Source organism: Carcharhinus amblyrhynchos, chromosome 12, assembly GCF_965287045.1.
Source record: "Carcharhinus amblyrhynchos chromosome 12, sCarAmb.v2.hapA, whole genome shotgun sequence".
Classification (NCBI taxonomy): Eukaryota; Metazoa; Chordata; class Chondrichthyes; order Carcharhiniformes; family Carcharhinidae; genus Carcharhinus; species Carcharhinus amblyrhynchos.
Window position 1 is genome coordinate 59,030,620 of NC_137335.1, and position 25,070 is coordinate 59,055,689.

Sequence of the window (25,070 nt, forward strand, 5' to 3'; positions counted from 1 at the left end):
ATATTTTTCATTGTATACCATTACGTGACAATAATAAGTCAAATCAAATTTCAAACAAAGCAGTTCTTTTATTCACAGAACAAATTAATTTTCACAAATGATACAGCGCTCTACTCTTTCCCCACAAAACCCATCCATCTCTTGCCTAATACTGCCTTCACGGCGCCAGGGACCAGGGTTCAATTCCGACCTTGGGTGGCTGTCTTTGCAGAGTCTGCACGTTCTCCCCATGTCTGCGTGCGTTTCCCTGGGTGCTTCAGTTTCCTTCCGCAGTCCAAAGATGTGTGGGTTAAGTACGTTGGCCATGATAAATAGCCCCTTAGTATGTGAAGATGAGTAAGTTAGATGGATTAGCCATGCTCAATGTGTGTGGGATTACAGGGATAGGGTGTGGGAGAGGGCCTGGGTAAGATACTCTGTCTGAGAGTCGGTGCAGACTCGATGGATCGAATAGCCTCCTTCTACCTTGTAGGGATTCTATGATTCATTTTACATAGTCATTATGTCAGATGTTATTATTGCACTGTTACATTACCACCATTCAAGTATATGTTTACGTCATGCCTTCTATTGATATCATTTCACATCCTGAAAAATACGGTTATCACTTCTTTAGATCTGCACGGAGTTGAGAGAGGGACCAAGTTCACATACTGATTGCAGCTTCTTAGTAATGCTGGTAACATCTTGCTTTACATCTTTTAATGACTGCCACTTACATTTCATTTTACTGTTGTGATTTCCTCTCTTCCTAACAAAAGGATTTGAAATGTCCAACTTCTCTCCTCCACCACACCCCCCACTCTTCACACTCAGGATAGGGGATGGCTGTCCCCACGAGGGCTATTACTCAATACTGTTAGAATGGAAAAAGAGTTCTGGCAGCTGCATGCCCAAAGCAGGAAAACCAGGCAAAACAACCTAGGGCAAACCCAATAGCCAATGCATCTTGCCAGTGCGTCAACAGGCCACTTCCATTCTCTGTGGACCATTGCCAGTTGCTGTGCCTGACAGTTGCACTCTGATGCCACCACACAGATTTGAAAGACTTGCTTCACCATCACAACGGCTCTGTTTCATGCAAGTGACAGCAGCGTTCAAAATTTACAATTCCGCATCTTCTAAGCTGCCACAAGCAGCCTGTGTGACATTAGCCAAGAAACCTTCAGGTCGTCTACCATAAAAGTGACAGATTAAGTCTTTCACAGATGAATTCCTTGTTGTGGGGACCAATCCAAAGCAGCAGAGTCAGCAAAGTCTGCAAGATAGCACACACAAGGCAGTGAATGCTCCAACCAAGCATCCATTGGCATATATATGAAAAGGCAAGCATTCTATCCTCCAAATGACCTGTTCATCTGTCATACAAACTAGGTTGTGTCTTCACTTACTAAGGAAAAGAGCATTAGAGGACAGATTCTGCAGGGGCTTCATGGACTGATAGGTGATAGCAGCTACATCTCAGCATTACTTTCTTCAACTCACACTACTACAGACCAAGCGTTATGGCCAAAATAACAAAGCAAAACAAAGCTGCACAGTGTAAAGCAGCCAGCATAATCAAGGACCCCACACACGAAACCCAATCCATCACTCAAATCAGCTTCCCATTCACTGACACTGTCTACACTTCCCACTAGCCAGCCTAGTCAAGGACCCCATGCATGAAATGTAGTCCATCACTTAAACCAGCCTCCCATTCATTGACACTGTCTACACTTCCCGCTGTCTCGGAAAAACAGCCGGCATAATTAAGAGCCCCACGTGCCCCAGACATCCTCTCTTCAACCTTCTTCCATCAGGAAAAAAATACAAAAGTTTGAGATCATATGCCAACCGATTCTAGACCAGTTTCTTCCTTGCCACCATCAGACCTTTGAATGGTTCTATCATATATTAAGCTGATCTTTCTCTACACCATAGCTATGACTGTAACACTATATTCTGCACCATCTCCTTTCCTTCTCCCCTATATACTCTATGAATGGCATGCTTTGTCTGTATAGCACATAAGGAACAATATTTTTTATTGTATACCATTACATGACAATAAATCAAAACAAATTTCAAACAAGCAGTTCTTTTATTTACAGAACAAATTAATTTTCACAAATGATACAGCGCTCTATTCTTTCCTCACAAAAACACCCACCCATCTCTTGTCTAATACTGCCTTCCAGGCTGCTATCCTAGGGCTTCCTGAGGGCCAGTTGTGTGACAGGTGGGTTGTACATGCTGCACCTAAGAGCATGATATTGAGGTGACCTCAAACTTTAGCAACAAACTCCTATGAGCTGGCTGCTATTGATGATTCTCTTGCTGGTGTTCCTGGGCAGTTTAATCTTGCCCTTCATCATATGAGGACAGTGTGCTAAGTCAGAGCTCAGGCATGTGAAGGTGTCCTGAGAGAAGACAGGTTCAGTCAAAATAATTTCAGCCATTCCACTGAGGGCTGGATCTGCAGCCCGGCTGACTAATGGGATGCCTGATCTAAAACTGCAGTGGCCCTGGTCTGAAAGTTGCTGTGCTCCAATCTGTCCACAGTGGCTGCCAGAGCTGCAGCCTGTGTTTCCATTGGTGGCAACCTCCAGAGACCTTCTCTGACCATCTGGAGTTGCTGCAGATGTCACTGCAAATTCCACTTGCTGCATTTTTGCCTTCAAGGAAGACAAAGCCTCTGAGGAAATGCCACAAAGAATAGAGAGAAAAGTCAACAGGCACTCCTGCCACATGAGCTGGAGAATTGCTTTCAGAGATTATGCACAAATTTGGTGTTCCTCAATCATCCTTCCTTTGATGGTGGACCTGAATTCTGTGTTCCACCTCTCTGTCATCATTGGCAGCATTCTTGTTTTCAAATCTCTCCATGGCTTCGCCCCTCTCTATCTCTATAACATCTCCCAACCCTGTTGCCCTGCAAGATCGCTGTGCTCCTCCAGGTCTGCCCTCTAGTGGAGGCATGTTTATAGTGGCCAGGTTCAAACTCTGAAATTCCATCCCATACCTCTGTACCTCTCTTTCCCCTCCTTTATGAGACTCCTGTAACCTACCCCTTTACCAAGCATCTGTTCTATTGTCTCTTTAAGTGGCTTGATGTCGAATCTTCCGAAGTCAAAACCCAGCAAATGCTGGAAATCAGAAATATAAACAGAAAGTGCCGGAAATACTTGGCAGGTCTGACAGCATCTGTGGAGAAAGAGAAACAGGACACACTCTGCATTTTCCCTCTCCATAGATGCTGCCAGACCTACTGTGGGTGAGATTTTCTGGCCACGCTCGCCCAGAAGCCGGAAAATCCCACCAGAGATCAACAGACCTTTCCATGGTCTGTCCCTCGCTCGCTCCGATTCCTGTGGTGGGCGGAAGAGGAAAATTTGCCCAGCTAAGTTATTCCAGCAGTTTGTTTTCCCTCTGCTGCTGTCACATTTTGTTTGATAATTGCTCCGATAAAGCATGTTTTGTGGGATGTTTTGCTACATTAAGGACATGCGAGTTTCTTGTGAGCCAATCAATATTTACATCTTTACTTAACAGCAGCTCATTTGTTAATGAACGTCCCCAGGATATTTGGCATCTCACTCCCTCTGCTGGCGCGTGGCGTAACTGACATTAAGGAAATTCAGGGGCAAAGTTTGCCTCGGGCACGTTTACATTGCCGATGCCCATTAATATTACTTGCACTCCTTCTAAAAAGTATTTATCTACTAGATGCAACCTCCTGTTCCACACTGCTGTCAGTACAATGACAGAGTAAAGTACATTTTTAATCTCAAAACATATTTACAAAGGGAATAGTTCCCAGCTTTATCCATAAACGGTATATAATTTGCAGCATGAACAGATGTCACTGGTGTCACTCATGTGTGGGTCTCTCATAACAAGAATGAAGTTTGTTTCTTTCAGAATTAAGTGATTGAAATTCCAAACAGCAAAAAGTGATTATTTCCCCTCCACATCAGTGGGGAGCTATGATAGTTGAGTTACTTAATATACTTCCAGTCCTTGGTTGCAGACATTGCTGTCAATCTCTGCATATTCATCAATTACTCTTGCAATTCCATCTATAATTTACTGGAGCAACAGTTATATATTTTAAACAGCCCAGCATGATTGCAATCAAGTCACAGAGAACATTTTCTTTCTTGCAGCTAAAGCATTAAACTATATATAACTTTGCTCCCTCGGTAATGTTTTGCAAAGTTCATGTCAGGCAGTTGTGGAAACTTACACGTTGTAGGATTTATCTCTTGTTCACAAATCCTCACTCTGAAAGAGACAGAGAGCATATCCTCAACTCAATCATTTGGAGATTAGATTCAATGAATTCCTCATAATAAGCAATCAAGTAATCATTAAATCAATGGGCTGAATCATCCGCGAAGTGGCAATCACCATCAGATTCAGAAAAGAAAACATCACCATCGGATATTATTAAACTAGAAAGAGCGAAGAAGAGATTTACTAGGATGCTATCGGGACTTGATTGTTTGAGTTACAAGGAGAGGCTGGATAGACTGGGACTTTTCTCCCTGGGGCTTAGGTTACTTAGGAGTGATCTTATAGAGATCAATAAAATAATGAGTGGCATGGATCAACTAGACAGTCAACATCTTTTCTCAAAGGTAGGGGAGTCTAAAACTAGAGGGCATATGTTTAAGGTGAGAGGGGAGAGATACAAAAGCGTTCAGAGAAGCAACTTTTCACTCAGAGAATGGTGAGTGTCTGGAACAAGCTGCCAGAGGCAGTAATAAAGGCGGGTACAATTTTGTTTTTTAAAAAGTATTTAGCCAATTGCATGGGTAAGCTGGGTATAAAAGGATATGGGCCAAGCATGGGCAATTGGGACTAGCTTAGTGGTTATAAAAAAGGGCGGCATGGACAAGTTGGACTGAAGGGCCTGTTTCTATGCTGTAAACGTCTTTGACTCTATGACCATCGAATTCCAAAGGCTGTCCTACTTACTTGCGTTGTCACTACTTACTTGCGTAGACAATGTTTGAGGCTGGGTTTTTCTTTAAGCAGGAGATTGCAGTAGAGCAAAACTTCCTCTCGCCCCTGTGATGTCTGCACACCATCGTGGATCCACTGAAGTAGCCGTCTTTTGTTATGTGCGCCAGACTAATAGGAATGAACCCACTGCTCATTGATTAACCACTATTGAGAGGGAGAGAAATTCAATGCTTCAGCAGCATTTAAAATAGTGATTCACTGTTTAACTTGTAGAAATGAAGATATGAGAGCTTGTTAGGGCATGTGGATAGTTCATGTCAATTGTAAATTAATGATGTTTAATCATATGCAGGTGGAGGTTTGCTTATGCCCTATGTAGTCCTTCTATTGGAGTTCTACAAGAAAGCTGATCTATTAAATGCCAATGATGATATAGTGAGCAATACCTTCAAGATACCCACCCACTGAGGTTTTAACTAAATATCGCATTCATCTGCACAAACATCAGGAGCGCACGGTGACATAGTCGTTAGCACTGCTGCCTCACAGCGCCAGGGACTCGGGTTCAATTCTGGCCTTGGGTGATTGTCTGTGTGGAGTTTGCACATCCTCCTCATGTCTGCGATGGTTTCCTCCAGGTGCTCCGCTTTACTCCCGTAGTCCAAAGCAATGCCGGTAGGTTGATTGGTCATGCTAAATTGTCCCTTAGTATCCCATGATATAGGTTAGGGGGATTGTACGGATAGATATGCGGGGCTACGGGGATAGGGTCAGGGTGGGATTCTCTATCAGACTTGACTGGCTGCATGACCTCCTTCTGTACTGTAGGGATTCTATGATGCATGGTCAGATTTTGGTAAATTTCAGAAACAAGTGGAAGAATATATTGTCGATTTCAACAGGTTATGTAAAATATTGACAGATTTCAACTTTGGGATCTTTGGATCAATTTAAATAATTGGATTATGCTAAGGTGTTTCATATGGACAGCACACTGCCATGTAGTTTTCCCTTCTCAGAGGGAGAGATTCTGTTGGATCAGATGTCCAATGCTTTGAAAATATTTCTGGGCAAACAATTATTTTCTTCAGCCTTCATAGAGTAAATGGGACATTTAGTGATGCATGAAGAATAGAGGACTCAATGATAATGGGAAGTTATGGTAGTGGCATTGTGGTAGTCTCACTAGCTGAGTAACAAAGCGTAGACTAATGTTCTGGAGATATGGGTTCAAATCCCATCACAGCAGCTGATAAATTTCAAATTAATGAACTGAATTTAAAATCTATCAAGTTAGTCTTTGTGCTGGTGACTATGAAACCATTGTTGATTGTCGTAATAACCCTTCTAGTTCACTAATACTCTTAAAGGAAGAAAATCTGCCATCCTTACCTGGGCAAGCCTACGTGTTACTTCAGGCCCACAGCAATGTGGCTGAATTTTAAATGCCCTCTGAAATGGTCTTGCAAGCCACTCAATTGTATCAAACCATTTCAGAGCCTAAAAGGAATGAAACTGATTCGCTCACCCAGCATTTACCTAGACTCTGGAAATAACAATAGCAAACCCAGCTCTGTTGACCCTGCAAAGATCTCCTTACTAATGTCAGGGGGTCTGTGTCAAAATTGGGAGAGCTGTCCCAACAGACTGGTCAAGCTATGAAAAAGGCACAAATGAAGCCTGACGTGAAATATCATCAGGCAATTTTTTTTAGGGAGTTAGTGCATCTGCAGTAAGGACCTTAACAAAACCAGAGGTTTCTCAACAAAGTATTGGACAAGCATCAAGTGATACAAATCAGAGAGTCTTACTATTAGGTTATTTGCTCTCCCTACCTGTCAAAGGTTAAAAATCCTGCTCTAAGTTGTATGTGTGACTAATGAAGTAGATAAAAGGTTAATAGAGTTTTGTGAGAGGTGTGAAATCTGTAATATATATCACAGGGCACCACCATGCCCTATTATAAAACATCCAGTCGCACATGGCTTCAATGCAGTGGCCAGTATGAATCTAGGTGTATAGAATCACAGAATCTACAATGCAGAAAAAAATTATTCAGCCCATCGAGCCTATGCCAACAATAATTCCACGCAGGTTCCAACTTCATAACCCCACATATTTACCCTCCTAATCCCCCTGACACCAAGGGGCAAGTTAACATAGCCAATCAACCTAACCTGCACATTCTTGGACTGTGGGAGGACATCAGAGCTCCTGGAGGATACTCATGCAGGCACAGTGAGAATGTGCAGACTTCACACCAACAATGACCCTAGGTCTAAATTGAACCCAAGTCCCTCATGCTGTGAGGCAGCAGTGCTAACTACTGTGCCACTGTGATGAAGACAGAAATATTATATCGATCTGGCAATCAGATTTATGCTTGACAGTAAGTAATGACAATAAAGGGTTATTTCTGACACAATACAGAGGAATGAATAGGGACCAATCTTGGGACACCCAATAAAGAACTGATTTACAATGGTGAAATCAGAGACATGGGCCAGGAATTTTCAGCTAGTGGTGTTTCTCCGCCTGCATACAAGAAATTGGCGATGAACACATTCCTGCCTGTCTCACAGCCACCAAACCCGCCAATGAGCATTAATTGGATTGAGGGAGGCTTGCACCTCTCTTGCAGTTGGAAGGAAGTTAAGTTGTTAACCAATCTGATGATGCCAACCCCCCTCCCCCATTGCCCGCCTTCAAATACCATTATGAATCTAGGGATATAGAATCATAGAATCTACAGTGCAGAAGAAGACCCTTTGGCCCATCGAGCCTGCACCAACAATAATTCCACCCAGGTCCCAACACCATAACCCCACATATTTACATTCCTAATGCCCCTGGCACTAATACCTCGAGGGACCATAAAATCTACCCATTTTCTTTGCACCTCAGCTTCAACACATCGCTTTCACAGGTTGCCTAATGCCTAATCAGATTATTCAGTCTATTCTCACATGGAATAAAAATACCACTTCTAAGCCCGTGCCTCACACTACTGAGCTACAAGGAGTTAAAACAAATGTCCCTGTCTCTCATGAGGGAATGAACCTCTTTCTATTATCTGCGCATGAGGGAGATTCAGCCATAATCCCAGAAACCCCTCTCAAGGCACGATTAATATGGCCTTCAGGGATAGTAGCCTCAATGAGACGAGCGGCGTCTTGGTTCTTAGAAGCCCCAGAAACATGTCGCAGTCACTCACCTCTCAATTTTGTGTTGCTTAGTGAGCAGTGAATAAAAGTAAAAAATTAGAAACACAAGTTAGTAAGAATTTAAGTACAAGTTATCTCCGATTGCAACGGGCCAGGGGGCTGACAAATGGCTGATGGGGTTTAATTTAGATAACTGCGAGGTGATGTATTTTGGTAGATTGAACCAGGGCAGGACTTACTCAGTTAATGATAGGGTGTTGGGGAGAGTTACAGAACAAAGAGATCGAGAGGTACATGTTCATTGTTCCTTAAAAGTGGAGTCACAGGTGGACAGAATAATGAAGAAGGGGTTCGGTATGCTTGGTTTCATCGATCAGAACATTGAATACAGGAGTTGGGATGTCTTGTTGAAGTTGAACAAGACATTGGTAAGGCCACATTTGGAATACTATGTACAGTTCTGCTCACCCTATTATAGAAAGGATATTATTAAACTCTGAAGAGTGCAGAAGAGATTTGCTAGGATGCTACTGGGACTTGATGGTTTGAGTTATAAGAAGAGGCTGGATAGACTGAAACTTTTTTCTCTGGAGCATAGAATGCTGAGGATTGATTTTATAGAGGTCTATAAAATAATAAGGGGCACAGATCCGCTAGATAGTCAATATTTTTTCCCAAAGGTTGGACAGTCTAAAACTAGAGGGCTGCTCATCCTCATTCAGCAGCTGACATACTCATCAGTGGCCTCCAAGAGGGAAATCCAGCCTCTGGCTCACAGATGGAAGAGGAAATCCACACAATAGTCTTCTAGTCTATAAATTTTGCAAGATAGAAATCATTTTTAAATTTTTTTACTCCATCCTTAAAGTTACAAAGCCAATGTTCAGGTTGGACCGGGAAAACCCAAATCCATTCCCTGCTTGCTCCAAAAGGCAAATCGAAGATTCAAACTCAATCCAATTCATGGTTCCCACAAGAGAGACAGACAAGATCCAAAGCTGGCAAGATAAGGCATTGCATCCCATCTTGGGCTCGACCCCGTGCTTGATCAAAAGGCCAAGAAGAAACAAATACGGTAGTGATTTTTAAGGGGAGTCTTAACAAATACATGAATAGGATGGGAATAGAGGGATATGGTCCCCAGAAGGGTTGAGGTTTTAGTTCAGTTGGACAACCTGGTTGGTATAGGCTCAAAGGGCTGAAGGGCCTGTTCCTGTGCTGTAACTTTCTTTGTCCTTTATTCTTTATAAATGTCTTCTGAGGGCCTAACTCCAGACGCCTCCAATCAAGCCTTTCCTACTTTTTTTCTAAAAGAAATTGATAAAGAGAGAAATTGAGAAAAAGATAAACTGAGAAAGAGAGCGAGAAAGGTTTGCTTTTATAGAGCACTCTTCATGACCATCCCAAAGCATTTTTCAGATATTGAAGTACTTTTGAAATGCACTTACTGTTGCAATGTAGAAAATGTGGCAGCCAATTTGAACAAGATCAGCAATGTAATAATTTAATTAATGATGCTGAATGAGGGATGAATAAATATTGGATCGGACACTAGGGATAGCTTCCCTCCTCTGCTTTGTAATATATTCCCACGGGAGTTTTTACCACCTGCCTGAAAGGGCAGACAGTGTTTAATGTCTCATCCGAAAGACAATGGTTCCAACAGTGCAGCGCTCCTTCCAACTGCACTGGACTCTCAGCCTTGACTTCTGTGTGCCAAGCTAAAGAGAGGAAAATTCTCCATGGGAAATCCATTTGCCAATCCAAGAATGAGTTCTCTCCAGTACTCACTGTAATTGGCAGGAGACGATGTCAGAGAAGCTCCATATCAGCAAACAGCAAAAATGTAACTGATTCATAATGTTTCAGATATACAAGTGGCCACGGTTTCCTCAAATCTGTATCTGGCTCAAGGATACTGCTGAGTGCTTCACGCCTCTGACAGTATTGTAGCATGTTTCCTGGGGCTTGGTTAAAGCCCCAAGTTGGATAAAGTATCAAGGAGACCATGGATGGAGGAGGATGGAGTGGGATCAGGTGATGGTGACTTGTGGAGTTTTCAGTAAGTGTAATAATTTGTGGTGATAAGCTACACTGTCACATTTATTTTACCTTTTCATTTCAACTATAAAACTGTCCCAAAACAAGCAGTTAAATGAAACAGGGGGTGGGATAGCTTGATCTTGGGTTTGGACATAGCTCGGCACAACATTGAGGGCCGAAGGGCCTGTACTGTTCTGTAATGTCCTATGTTCTATGTTCTATGAAAGAAAGTATAGGGTGAAATTTTGCCAAATATGGACAAAGGCTGACAACAGGCGGGAAAAGCGATGTTGAAGCTGCTGGCAGCAAGAGCAGTTTTCTCCACCTTGTCATTCAGGGCATAGACTCAAACGCCTCATGGGGCAGGTCCCACAATCTAACATTGGCAGAGACCAACCCGCCAGCAAGTTAGTTTCTCGAGAATCGGGGTGCCATTGTTAAAGGCTGCCCCAAGACACAATAGTTCACTAGGAAACCCACCAACCACCCCCATCATGCACCTCCCTGACACTGAGTGTCATAGGGCAGTGCTGGGGACAGTGCCCAGGTAATGCCAGGACACTGCCCGGGCTTGATTGTCTTGAGTGACACACTCACCTAAGATCCTCTGGGAGGTCTGCTTGCCTAGTACAAGCCTTGAGAGACCAGTCAGGTGTCACGCCAGTCTGCCCTCAAGCCAACATGAATGAGCTTTCTTACAGGGCTGGTGGGGGAGTGATTCAGGCCTGCAGGCCTGATAATTATCTGCCAATGTATGGAAATGATGTCCCCAATGTTAATGCGCTATGTCACTGGTTCGGGGAGGGGACAATTATGTCACATTGTTTATGTTGGCGCAAAACATGATTTGGACTTCCTGTGAGATTTTCCACTCACCAAACCCACCCAAGGAAAACAGACGCAGAAAATCCCAGCCATAGCCTTTAGTGTTTAATTCTTTACTCTTTGCATTCAGCAAGGGAGCAACTTATACTTTAACTTTAAAATCAGCTGGATGTAAATGCCATAAGCAGCCTAGCTTCCAAAATAGTGTTTGTTTTTACCTAAATAAATGACAAATATGACTAACATAAAAGAAGATCAAAAATTGGAAGTACTACAGGTACATTGCAGGTTCATCAGCAACTGATTAAAGAAGATAGCATTTTGAATAAGGACTTTTGTGATCCCCTCCCAATCTATCTTTTGTTGTGCTAATGCTGACAGATCTGCTGTGTACAATTCAATACTTTCCATTTTCATTTCAGACTCTGGCATGCAGTTTTGAAGTTGTTTCCACAAGAAGAGATAGTTTCTTTATACACCTACATAATAGCAGTTCAAGCTAACTGCACTTGAATTCACGTAGCAAATGGATTGCTTAGCTATCAAGATCATTGCAACCATCATGAATAAGATCAGAAAGTAGCAACACTAATCACAAGCCCATTTAAACATACTGAGCTGTATTTATTTCTGAGTCAGATGGCATTGCCGGCAGGCTAGGCATGAGAACACATAACAAACACAGAAAATGCTGGAAATCTGAGCAGGTCTGACCGGATCTGTGGAGAGAAGCACCTGGAAGCACGTTGTAAGCATTCATGAACTTGGGCCAACGTTTCAAGTCTGGATGACCCTTCATCAGAGCGCTGACAACAGGTCATCCAGACTCAAAACATTGGCTCTGTTCTTTCTCCACAGATGCTGTCAGACCTGCTGAATTTCTCCAGTATTTGTTTCAGATTCCAGCATCTGCAGTATTTTGCCTTCATATGAGAACACATAATCCGGAGAAACACATGGACAACATGCAGACTTGGGCTGATAAGTGACAAACAACAATCATGCCACACAAATGTCAGCCAACGACCATCTCCAACAGGAGAGAATCTAACCATTTCCCCTTGACATTCAATAGCACTATCATCGCTGGATCTCCCACTATCAACATCCTAAGGTTTTCCATTGTGTTGTAGCTGTTGTGGCATCATCATGAGATTTCCAACTTTGTTAGGCGCAAGGAAGGTTTTTATTGATAATGAGAAGCTATGGTGCAGGAGGGTTTTACAACAAGAAGCTGCCTTGTACAGATTCCAAGTTCATGAATGTTTACAACATGCCTGAGTCAAGACTCCACCCTCTCAAATTCCAATGATCCGTCGAGTCAGGTGACTCACTTCTGCTATACTGTCTCAAAGAGATAGACACCACATGCACAACACATACTAATGAGCAGAATCTGAAGTGCGACTGCCATATAAATGCTGTGGCCCCAAGAATAGGCCAGAGGCTGAGATTTTTGCAGAGGGTAACTTATCTCCTGTCTCCCCAAAGCCTGCCCATCATCTACAAGACACAAGCCAGGACTATGACGGAATACTCTTCACTTGTCTGGATGAGGGCAGCTCCATCAACACTCAAGATGCTCTTGATAAGCATCAACTTGATGCTTCCACTTGACTGGCATCCAAAAAAAGATGGTGAGGTGACTCCTTGCGCATGTCCCCAGCATATCCTCTAATTCTATCCTTTACTCTAATTCTCTGCTTTTAAAACTGTACTCTAACCCCTTTAAACTTTCTAATAATGTTATATTCTGCACTCTCCTTTCTTTCCCCCTGTGTACTCTTCATACAGTATGTATTGTCTGTATAGTGTGCAAGGAACAACACTTTTCACTGTATCCCAATACAGACAATAATAAATCAAATCAAATCAGATCCACCATTGGTGCACAATGGAAGTAGTGTGTACCGTCTATACGAAGCCCTGCAGCGTCTCACCAAGGCTCCTTAAACAGTGCCTTCTACAGGTATGACCTGTGTTACATAGAAGGACAAAAGCAGCAGGTGCATGGGTACACCACCACTGGCCAGTTCCCCTCCAAGCTGCACACTATTCTGACTTGAACCTAAATTGCCATTCCTTCACTGCCACCGATTAAAAATCCTGGAATTCCCTTCCCAACATCTTTGAGTGTACTTATACCACATAGATTGCAATAGACAAGAGGGCAGCTCACCATCACCTTCTCAAGGGCATTAAGGGCAATAAATGCTGGCCAAGCCAGCGATGTCCACACCCCATGAAAGAATAAAAATTGACATGCCCATAGATTTGAAGTTCAGTCTTAATTCTACCATAACTGAGAATGAACAAAATTATATGGGATCTTTCATGCCCTTTGGATAACCCAAAGCACCAACAAAGTATTTTTGAAATAGTGACTGGGTAATACAGAACTTGAGTATTGCTTAAAAAAGAGGCATGCTGTTGAAGCTTTTCATTTTGCACTCATCAGGACAAGATTGAAAGAATACCAAATCTCAAAGGGAGGAACAATTTATATTGCGTCAGAAAAGGGACTAATCAGCACTAAGAGTGCAAATGCAAAGAACGCATGAAAAACTTCAGAGTAAGTTACATAACTGAATTAAAATGGAGGTAACACACTGCAAATTAATACCATAATAAATTGAATCTGAGAATGTTACTACATGAAATGTGATTAGAATTCAGTGGTGCTGGCAGGATGGTTGCCTGGAGCTTGCTAATCTTTAACACAGCACCAGCAGGCTCACTGTTTCTTGTTAGGATAAAGCCTGTTGCTATATTCAAAGTTGCAGAACAGACTTACATCAAGCTGAGTTGTTCCTTGTGCAGTGGGACTGGTTACACAAAGGGCAAAACTCGAGTGGGCTGATGCAGCAGTCTCCCTTAATCCCATCCTTAGAAGTATGCCTTGCTGCATCAGTATGAATGATTCAAATTTCCATCGTGGGATTTATCATCACTATTAATTGAGTTAATACTGTCAGACTCCTTTCATATGACACTCTTAGAAGCCCAGAGATGAAATGCACTGGGTTTTCACCTTTTCAATCCAGATAACAGTCCAAGCTGGGTTCAATCAATTCCCCAGTGATCAAAGCAACTCAGGAATAATTTCATGACCAGGAATTACAACAGGAACAATTTTTAAGCAACATTCCCTGTAAGCACTGCTTCTAACTCATGATGGAATCGTTCCTCATGTTCTGGTCGATGAGTTTACAAACTGCAGTTCCTGGATCTTTATGAAGCATGCCATGGGAATGGCAGAGTGTAACATCATCACATTTATACTCTTGTCTTGGCTCTGGACTTTCATCGAGTCGGGGGACTCAGTGGAGCTGTGCAAATGGCAGCCAGGACCCAATCCCGAGATTCCCGATTCCGTTCCCAGGATTTGCAATTTTCACCAGCACGATTTAGGGTTGTAGGTGGTTCACGTCATGAGTCTGCATACTGCAATCCTGACCTGACTGGTTCTATTGTAGGAATAGGCATGTCCTAAAGCTTTGCAATTTTCATGGAATCGGGTTAACTTTTAAATGACTTAAGGTTCACAGCACATCAGAGGTGCCATGAGCTATAGTCCAGATGCAGGAACCTTTTAAAAGGTAAGTTCCAATCATAATACCCATGCCCCTATGCCAAGCTATATGCCCACCCACCCACCCCCGGAAGCCCCTCATACACTCCATGCCAAGTGATTGCACTTCTGTGCCCATTTGTCCACCATACACTCTGTATGGAACAAATGAGCCCTAAAGTGACAATAGGATGTCTTAAATAAAGCTTTAGAAAAGTCATTTTAAAAATTGCATTTAGTAAGTCAAATAAAAATGTCAACGATCCAGGCCTTTAAAGTAACACTAGCAGAAACTGCAAGTGCTTGAAATCTCTTTATCTTGTGTAAATGAACATTGTAAAATTGGCAGAATAGATCAGAGCATGAGCTGTCAATGAAGCAATATTTTTCCTGGGGTGCAGGAGTTTCAGCACTTCAATGGATGTCTGGGCTATTAGTCAAGAATACATAATGACATAATCAGGGACCAAGGAAACAGGTGGTTGGAGGCATAGCTTGGCATGGAGGATAGAGATGCGATAGGGGACTGGGTGGAGGGCATAAGGGACCTTGGATGGGGCGTGAGGAATATGTTGAAGTGATGGGATGTGAGGGGTGAGGGCTCGAGCACCTTACTATTTGTATTGTAACTGGGATGGAGGTCCAAAGCACTAAAGTCAGCTTTTTAAACAATCTGTTTCAACATCTAGCAGTCCCTGTGTCTGCCTCTGGACCCAGCGAACCCAACTTCTGCTGGCACCTTCCTCATGGAATGAAAATGCCATCTTTGCAATCACTTTCTCCTGAGGCTGGAAGATTCCCAACTCCGGCTTCCTCCCTGAAGAATGAAAGTCCAACCCCATATTTCTTGTGACAAACTCAGCAGAGACCACTACCGTCTGAAATGAAATTAAAACTTCCAGTTACTAACAGGATGATTTAAGATTTTAAACAAAAATCTCCATTGTACAAGAGTTAAATAAAGGAGGTATTACTAGCTTGGCACTACATTTCATAAGCAATTAATTTATAAGCCCGAAAGTCTCAACAGAATCTTCCTGTTCTATTATTATTTCCAAGCAAATGTTCTTCTATTCCTTACAGGGACTCTCTATGGTTTGAGCAGGATAGTTAGAGGGTACCCCTTTATTTGATTCGAAATGGTTTTCTTTTTGTTTCACATGTGTGCTGAAGCCCCCCTCCCCAACGGATATTATCTAGCTTGTTTCTCAAATTGCATCGTCATTCTTAGGTAAATGCAAAAACAGTGCTGATGACTTTTGTGAGCGAGACCAGCTTTCAACTGCCCCTACAACCTGCCAAAATGCCTCCCACTCTACTCCATACTCAATGCCTCCTGATTCCCATTCCTCTGCTATCACTGTCCAATCCCCACCTGTTAACCTTGATCCCATTGTTGTTCGTGTAGATATTCCTGGTCTCTCCACTGAACTCTTTAATATTGATGTGTTCATGCCACTTTTCGACCAGACCCCTGCCCTTCACAAGGCTGCCTACTTTTCAGGATTACCCCCATGAGACTATTCAGTACTTGCTCCATAACCAGGTACTGACATTCAAGATCCAGATGCTTGGATGTCACTGTACCCTCATTCACACAATGCCATACCTCAAACTTCCAGGACCAAATGACTGATCATGCCTTACTAATCATACTATGTATGACACTCAATGCATTCAGGCACTTGCCCCTCTCCAAGAGCAGACAAAGACATCCATGCCCTGTAATATAGTCTGAATGACCCAGGCAAGGTTGTTTCAATATGGACTCAACAGCATGGCCACAACTACAAGACAATCTCTTCAATATGCCTCAACCAAGTGGCTTCAGCCCTAGAACAATCTCTTCAATATGCCTTTGACAACGTGGCCTCAATCCCAAGACAGTTTCTGATTCTTCCATGGGCTGTCTTATAACCCTTATCGCTGGTGAGTTTCACTACTCCACTGTGCTCCTTGACCATCTCCTAATCCTGAGCCTTTGTCTCACCACTCCCCACCCTGTGTTCTCACACGAACCCCAATCCTGTCTCCATCACCTCCTACCTCTCTCATGCCCTCCCCCTCAAGTCCTGCCTCCTTTGCCCAGCTTTGACATAGCTTTCGCTGGAAACCAATATTTCGCAGTTAACCATCTTAAACGAAGGCTAAAGCAGTGTCTACCGATCTCCAATTGATGGTTAAACTGAAACTCACTGGGTGTACGCAACATATATACAATTATAAATAGGGTCATTCTAATTATCCTCTGGAGGAGCACTTAATTTGGAGAGGGAGCTTATTTTTTTCCTTATTCATTTACGGGATGTGGGCACCACTGGTTGGGCCAATTCCAGTGAGTTGGCCTTTGAACAAACAGTCATGAGATGCAAATGAATACAAATATGGTTCCCAACATTGATCAGGGAAACCCAACCTGCCTTTAACCCACCCTTAATGTTGGGAGAACAAAACTGCTCTGGTGGGTAACCAGTTCTTCAATCACATCAAACTTAGTACCTGTGCCTGTCACAACTCCCATCGCTGGCAGGAGTGGAAAATTCTACCCTGGATACTTAAAAACCTGCCCTTGCTTCCTAGTTGCTTTCAAACACTTGCTTTGATCTGGAGAAGTTACATAAATAATGTAAACCTCTAAAGAGGACAACTGCGATATTAGCAGACTGGCAGACTCTATTAGGAAGCTAAGAGAGGGCCACCCATTGTTTATGGATTTTTACAACTCAAACCCTGTTAAGGAAACATGAACCACGTTTGATTTTTAATTAATTTCGGAATGTTTACCAGTTTCTCAAACCCAAGTTATTTATCTTACATTTAAAAATTCAATTCCACAAACTATAAGTTATAATTCTATAAGACATATGAATCATGACATTAGATATTTATAGCATTTTTTATTCATTTGATTATGGATGCATTTGAGCTAATACTCAGAATCCCATTCTACCATTTATAACTCACCAAATTGGAACACCCCATTCAACTCCAAATCTCAAGGAAGAGTCATTTGCCTGGTCTCGAGTGTGTTGACTTTGAAAAGAGGTTGAATAAACAAGGATTGTTTTCACTGGAAAGACAGAGGCTGAGGGAAGACCTAATAGAAGTCTACAAAATTATGAGAGGTAAACAGGGTCGATCATCAGAGGCTTTTTCCCGGGGTGGAAATGTCAGTTACAAGGGGACACAGGTTCAAGGTGAGCAGGGAAAAGTTTAAGGGTAATGCACAGGGGATGTTTGTCTTGCAGAGGATGGTGGGTGCCTGGAAGGTGCTGCCAGAGGAGGTGATGGAAGGAGTCACGTTACCAAGATTCAAGAGGCATCTGGATGTGTACATGAATAGGGAGGGAATAGAGGGAAATGAAGCGAGTAAGAGCAGAAAGTTTTTCTTTAGTTTATTTAGGGCATCATGATCTGCACAGGCTTGGAGGGCTGAAAGGCTTGTTCCTGTGCTGTACTGTTCTTTGTTCCTTATTCCTTTATCAACCATCAAATGCAGTTATTAAACATAAATTTAGTCGTAAACCTTTGTAAAATTAACAGGTGAAAATTACTTCACAACCCTTAGTTTTCAGAAGAGTTTTCACAAACCAATTGTCAGAGTCCAGCCCTCTGTATGATGTTAGTTGTTTCCCTTTAAACTTCTGACCTTATTTTTGTAATTCATTTCATGCTTCTGTGATGTCGTGCTGGCTTATATTTTCTTAGCATACAAATGGTAATTAACTAAGCAGTCAACTTCTTGAGTTAATTAGCCTCATAATTTGCTATGTTGTGATGTGGAAACTTTATAGCTTCTTTTTGACTCTGACCTAATATGTGATTTTCTGAATTGATAATGTAGTCTGCGCAAGTTAATAACACATTTTTCACTGTAAGAATCCTTCATTTTCCAGGTCTAGTTTTCTGTATTCCTGACGCCGACTCCATGATATATTAGTTTGTCAAATTAAAATCAGTGAAATAATTGGATGTGACTGTGACATGCTATAAATCTTTTGAGCTAACCAAATGGTTGTGAAATTTGATTTTGCTTTAAAAAATGCATCACGTACTAAATTGTTTTAGTTTGTTCCTACATAATTTATGTGGCCAATGCTATGCAATGCACAACTGTCATCATCTGAGCAAGCAAGGCATATGCTTCTAAAGAATAAATTAGCATGTCCCTAAATTTAAAGAATGAATAACGCATGTGTTTTTTTACATATAATTTACAATGCAGGAAAAGGCCTTTGGGCCCATCAGATCTATGCCGGTATTTATGCTCTATGTGAGCTCCCTCACATCTCACTTGGGCGGCACAGTGGTTAGCACTGCTGTCTCACAGCACCCTGGGACTCGGATTCGATTCCCGGCTTGGGTCACTGACTGTGCGGAGTCTGCACATTCTCCCCATGTTTGTGTGCGTTTCTCCGGGTGCTCAGGTTTCCTCCCACAGGCCGAAAGACATGCTGGTTAGATGCATTGGCCATGCTAAATTCTCCCTCATTCGCCAGAGTGTGGCGACCAGGGGCTTTTCACCGTAACTTCATTGCAGTGTTAAATCTACATGTGACACTAATAAATAAACTTAAAAACTTAAATAACCCCAAAGGTCACCTGACCTCCATCTAAGGTGTCCTGGGATCAGGTCCAAAGGGGAGCCTTACCTGTCCAAAGGGGTATCTTGGCTATCCAAAATATTCCACAAAGTTCAAATCTGCTCTTAGCTGATCAAATTTTCACATGTTCAGCTATAACTTCTGATCAGGGATGTAAATAACAAAGAAGGACAAACAATACAGCACAGGAACAGGCCCATCAGCCCTCCAAGCCTGCACCGAGCATGCGTTCCTAACTAGACCATCCATTTGTATCCCTCTATTCCCATGGCTCACTGGAACTACAAGAGTTTAAAGTGCTCTGACCTGCTCTAGAGAACATTGTTCAAACCTCTGTTGGATGACCTGCTTGAAGTCTGCAGTGACAGTGTCCCCAAAGGTCACTGAACTGTGCAATACCAGCGAGATCAGTGAGGCCACCATCCCTTTCTAACTACACTGGCTGCTGAAAAGCAGGTAGGTTTAAAGGTCCCAGTGTAACTGGCAGGCCAGGGAGAGGGTAAGTGGATGGGACTTGGCTGGTTGGGAGGATTGTGTTAGTAGAGGGTGGGGTGGGGTGGGATCGTGGGAGGGGTTCGGATGTCAGAAAAGGGGAGTCAGACATTGGAGGGTATTGGGGGCAGGGAAGTCGGACATTGTGGGGATGTGTTTGGGGGGGTTGGACATTGGCGTGGTGGAGGGGGGTGGGGAATTGACATTGGATAGAACCATGTCAATCTTGAAGGACATGGGTCAGGTCAGATGGGATGGGGATAGGCCTGGATTGGATTGGCGAGGGGGGTGCGATTGCGTCGGAGGAAAGGGGGGTATGTGAGATCTGGCCTGGGGAGAGTGAGGTCGAAGGGGATGGTGGGGAATCCTGTGCAGGTGGGAGTTTGGGTGCTTATTTGGGGGAGTGTGTTGAGGGTCATCTATGGGAGGCGGTCAGGAGTGTGAGGCGTGTCCCATGTGGGGTTCAGTCTAAGTCTTAAAATGGTTACACTGAAGTTATAAATGCTTTCTTTCTTTCTAACGCTTTCAGAGTAACTATTAGCGCAACAATAGCAGAAGCATCCAGATTTAATTATTTAAATTGCTTAGTTGGATGGTTCCCAGTGTCATTTTCACACCAAAGTCAAATGAAAAATGAGAAGTTCTCCAACATGGCAAAAATCTGGACCGCAGTTTCAGAATTAAGAAGTAGTGAACTTAATGCCGATTTGATTTATTATTGTCACATGTATTAACATATCGTGAAAAGTATTGTTTCTTGCGCGCTATACAGACAGAACATACCGTTCACAGAGAAAGAAATGAGACAATGCAGAGTGTAGTGTTACAATCATAGCTAGGGTGTCGAGAAAGGTCACCTTAATGCAAGGTAAGTCCATTCAAACTTCTGACAGCAGCAGGGAAGAAGCTGTTCTTGAGTCAGTTGGGACATGACCTTAGACTTTTGTATCTTATTCCCAATGGAAGAAGGTGGAAGGGAGGATGTCCAGGGTGAGTGGGGTCTGTCATTATGCTGGCTGCTTTGCCGAGGCAGTGGGAAGTGCAGACAGAGTCATGGATGGGAGGCTAGTTTGCGTGATGGATTGGGCTACATTCACGACCTTTTGCAGTTCCCATTCGTGACCTTTTGTATTGTCAAATCAGTTAAAGAAAGGAAAATAAAGAAGGATTAGATTAAGAGGGAAAGAAAAATGTGGCAGTTAGAAAAGGTCTGAAACAATTAAGAACTGAAGGAATTAAACTTCTGTCCAATACATTTCAATACGTGAGGCTAACATCAAGATGTTGTCTTCACAAAGCGAGAGGCAAAGTAGCACATCTCAGACAGCAATATCCATATTTTCAATCCTCAACCCACCCTATTGAAAAGTTTGACACAATCTGCATTCAGCAACATTCACTTACACTAACTTGACATCAACTGCATTCAAAAGTTATCATTTAACAGAGGTTGTACTAATGGTTATCATTTAGCTATTATTTAAATTCAGTTGTACTCAGTAGTTATCAATTAGCTATAATTTAACATTCCAAGCACTGGAACTAACATTAATATCATCAATTGATCCAAACATTTGCAATTAACAATATCACGTTAGTATTCAGACACCAAAAATGATCATAGAATTTATTTTCCATATTTCTGAACTTTGATAGCTTCAAGCATCATAAACCTGAACTAACTCGAAAAAGCAGACCCTGCTTTGATGAGGTAGTTTTACTTTTTTCTTTCTGACTTATAACTGATGCAGTACAAACCTATCCCCCCTCAGTCCCCTCGCTGACCCCTACCCCAGAGTAATTTTCATCCCCACTGCAACACATCGAGCAATATTCATTCCCACTGAGCAATATTGTTCTGCCCCACAAACATCCCACCCTGGAGAAACTTTCTTCTGCCCCTCCAAGCTTTTGAGAGTTTACTTTTTTGGGTGCAGTGAGGCAACATTAGTAGGTGTTAGATCATATCACCAAAAGCTTGGTTAAAGAGGTTAAAAGGGTTTTAAAAATTCAGGGAAAATCATGAACTGCTATCCCCATAACAGAAGCTTCTGAGTTCTATTTAACATTGATGTTGGGATCCTGTGGGGAAAATATGCCTGTGTGTCTGAAATAGAGGGAAGGATTTTCTGGTTGTTTCAGTGTTTGCATTTATCTCATAACACCAGGTTAAAGTCCAACAAGTTTATTTGGTATCATGAGCTTTTGGCCTCTTTTGGGTATCATGAGCTTTTGGAGTACTGCTCCTTCATCAGGTGAGGAGCAGTGCTCCGAGAGCTCATGATACCAAATAAACCTGATGGACTTTAATCTGGTGTTGTGAGGCTTCTTACTGGCCCACCCCAGTCTAATGCCAACATCCCCACATCATGCCTTTAGTTTGATAAGTGTGAAAATTCAAACCTGAACAAATACTCATTCCCTAACCCCCCAGATTGCAGTAGTTCCCTTCCTTCCTGCCCCAAACTATCTCTCTCCCCCCTCTCCACCCTTCCCTCTTTCCCCTCTGCCCCCACTCCCCTCTTTCCGAGCCCCACACTCAGTCACTCTCCACACCCCTAGCCACTTTCTCTCTATCCCTTCCACCACACAATATCTCTCCCTTGCCCCACCCCGTTCTCTCTACTCCCCCTCCCCAACTTACACTCTCTCCCAGCATCCTCAGCCCTCTGTCTTCCATCCACCATTCCCTCTCTCCCTCCCCAAAATCTCTCAACCTCGACCCCACTCTCTCCCTCAGTCCCCTATATTACTCTCTTACTCTCCACCCCTCCCTTCCCATTATCACTCTGTGCTTCCCATTTCCCTCACCCTTTTCCCTTCCCTCTTTTGCTTCATTCCCCCCTCCCCTCACCCCTTCCCACTTATTTCCCTATTTCACCTCCATCATTCCCTACCTTCCCCCCCCTCCCCTCTCCCTCCCTCCTGTTTCTTCCAACCTTCTCTCTCTCCCATCACCTCTCCACTTTCCCCTCTTTCCCCTCCCTCTCCCCTTACTCTCCCAACCCTTTCCCCCACTCATTACCCTTCCGCCTACCCTTCCCCACCCCTCCTTCCTCCCCCACTTCCTCCCTCTGCCCTCCTCCACCCCAGTCTCCCACCCTACTCCCCCACTCCCTACCTCCTTTTCCTTCCTGCTGTCCCCTCCCTCCATCTTCCTACCTTTTCCCCCTCATCTCTCCCCCCTCATCCCTCCCTCAGCTCTCCGACTCCTGTCTCCCCCTCTAGCTCTGCCCTCGTCCTCCCCAATCCCCAACCCCATTTCCCCACTCCCACCCTCCCCACTTCCTCCTCCCTCCCTCCTTCCCTTCTCTCTCACCCCTCCCTCCCCCTCTCCCCTTCCTCCTCCTTTTTCTTCTCTTCCCTTCTTCCCTCTTCACAGCACTCTCCTCCCTCCCTCCCTTCCTACCCCTCCCCCTTCCCATCCTCTCTAACTTCCTCCCTCTCGCCCCCACATTTCTATTTCCCCCTTTCCCTCCCACCCCTTTAGAATCATTCAGTTGGGCACTTGAAACACTATAGCATACAAGGCTATGGACCAACTGATGGAAAATGGGATTAACATAGATAGGTACTTGATGGCCAGTGCAGGCATGATAGGCCAAAGGGCCTCTTTCTATATTGTAAAATTCTATATGACTCTACAGGGTGGGGTGGGGGGGTGACGTGGGGCGGGGGGGGGGGGGGGGGTGCGGAGGGGGGCGCGGGGGGGAGGGATTGTGGGATTCTCTGGCCACCCTACAGTCTGTTTCTCATGGTGGGTGATCCCACTATCTGTTAATGGGGTTTCCCGTTGACTGCACTGTATGCCGCTGGGAAACTCGCAGCAAGGGTGCATCGTCACCAGAACCAGAGGATCCCACCGGCATGAACAGCCAGAGAATTCTGGGCAGTGACTCTAACCGGAGATCTCCATTTACAGGGTCAAGAAGAAACAGCCAGCCCAGCTATATTGCACTGGGAGCACCAAGAATGGTTGGTAGTGCTGGGGAGGTTTGGGAGGTGGGGCAGAGAGATTTTAGGGGCAGAAAGATTTTAGGAAAAGAGGGTGGATTATTCAGGACAGAGAGTCCAGGGGATGGGTGAGAGGTTAAGAAAGAGAGGAAGGGAAGGAAGGGGGTAAGATTGGGAGGTGCTGGAGCACCTCAGCATCAGCAAATCCTAAGACCTGGAAATCTGGCGGGAAGGACCCGAGGAGAGTTTGGAGGCTGGAGGGACAGGGACAGAATTTGGAGGAAGGAGGGAGGGGGAAAGTTTGGAGGCTGAAGGGAGAGGAGGAAAGCTTGAAGGCTGGAGGGACAGAGGGGTGAATTTGGAGGATGGAAGGAGGGGAGGTAACTTGAGGATTATAGAGAGAAAGGAAGAGAGCCAAGACTGGAGGGGAGAGAGAAGGAAAAGTTTGGACCCTACTATTGGAGGTGATGGGAGAGATTTTAACCCTGAGACCTGGCATTGTGGAAGGGGAGAGTTTTGCCCTTGTTTGTTCTTTAGAATTTTCTTTGTTCTTTAGAGAGATATGGTCCCTGGAAGGGTAGGGGTTTTGATTCAGTCAGGCAGCATTGTCGGTGCAGGCTTGGAGTGCCGAAGTCCCTGTTCGTGTGCTGTAATTTTCTTTGCTTGTTCCTTAAGGTTGGGGAGGGGGAGAGTTTACACCCCGAACTTGGGGGATGGGTGGATGGAAAGTATAGACCTTGAGACTAAAATAAACAAAGAACTGATTGAAGTCAGGTGATGTTATTAAGCACATCCTGTACAGGGAACAATAAACAAAATGGAAAACAGAAATAAATTCAGAAATGTTTTCAGTTATTGATTTCCTTGTACTTTTCAATGGAGGTTGTTGACGTGTTTTGTAATTTAGAGCTTGCCGAATAACTTTGAGTGTACTGGGTAGCTTTGAATGTGCCAGACAGTTCTGAGCCACTGGTTAATTTTGAGACACTGGATAGTTTTGAAATCGTTGGATAGTTATGAGCACATTAGATAACTTTGAGAGTGCTGGACTCTTTGACCATATGGATAGTTTTGAACACGCATGGATAATTTGAGCGCAGTATCAAATGTTAAGTTAATTCCAAATTAGAACTTTTGATGTAAAATTGTAATTCAGCACACTTAACAACAAAAATGATGTTAAAATTTTCAAGTCGGAACAACAACCCTTGCGTGCATCTGCATGACATCTCCCTGAGATTTCTACATTCCATTACCTCTGGAGCATTCCTGATTTTAGCCATCCCATCACTGGTGGCTATTCCTTCAGCTGCTTTGGAAATAAGTTCTGGAATTATATCACTAAACTTCTCCTTCCTCTTAATCCCTTTTCTTTCTTTTAAAATGCTCCTTAAAATTTACATTGTTTGATTATCTGCCTTAATGTCTCCCTGTGTGACTCAGTGTCATTCATTTGATAAGGCTTGT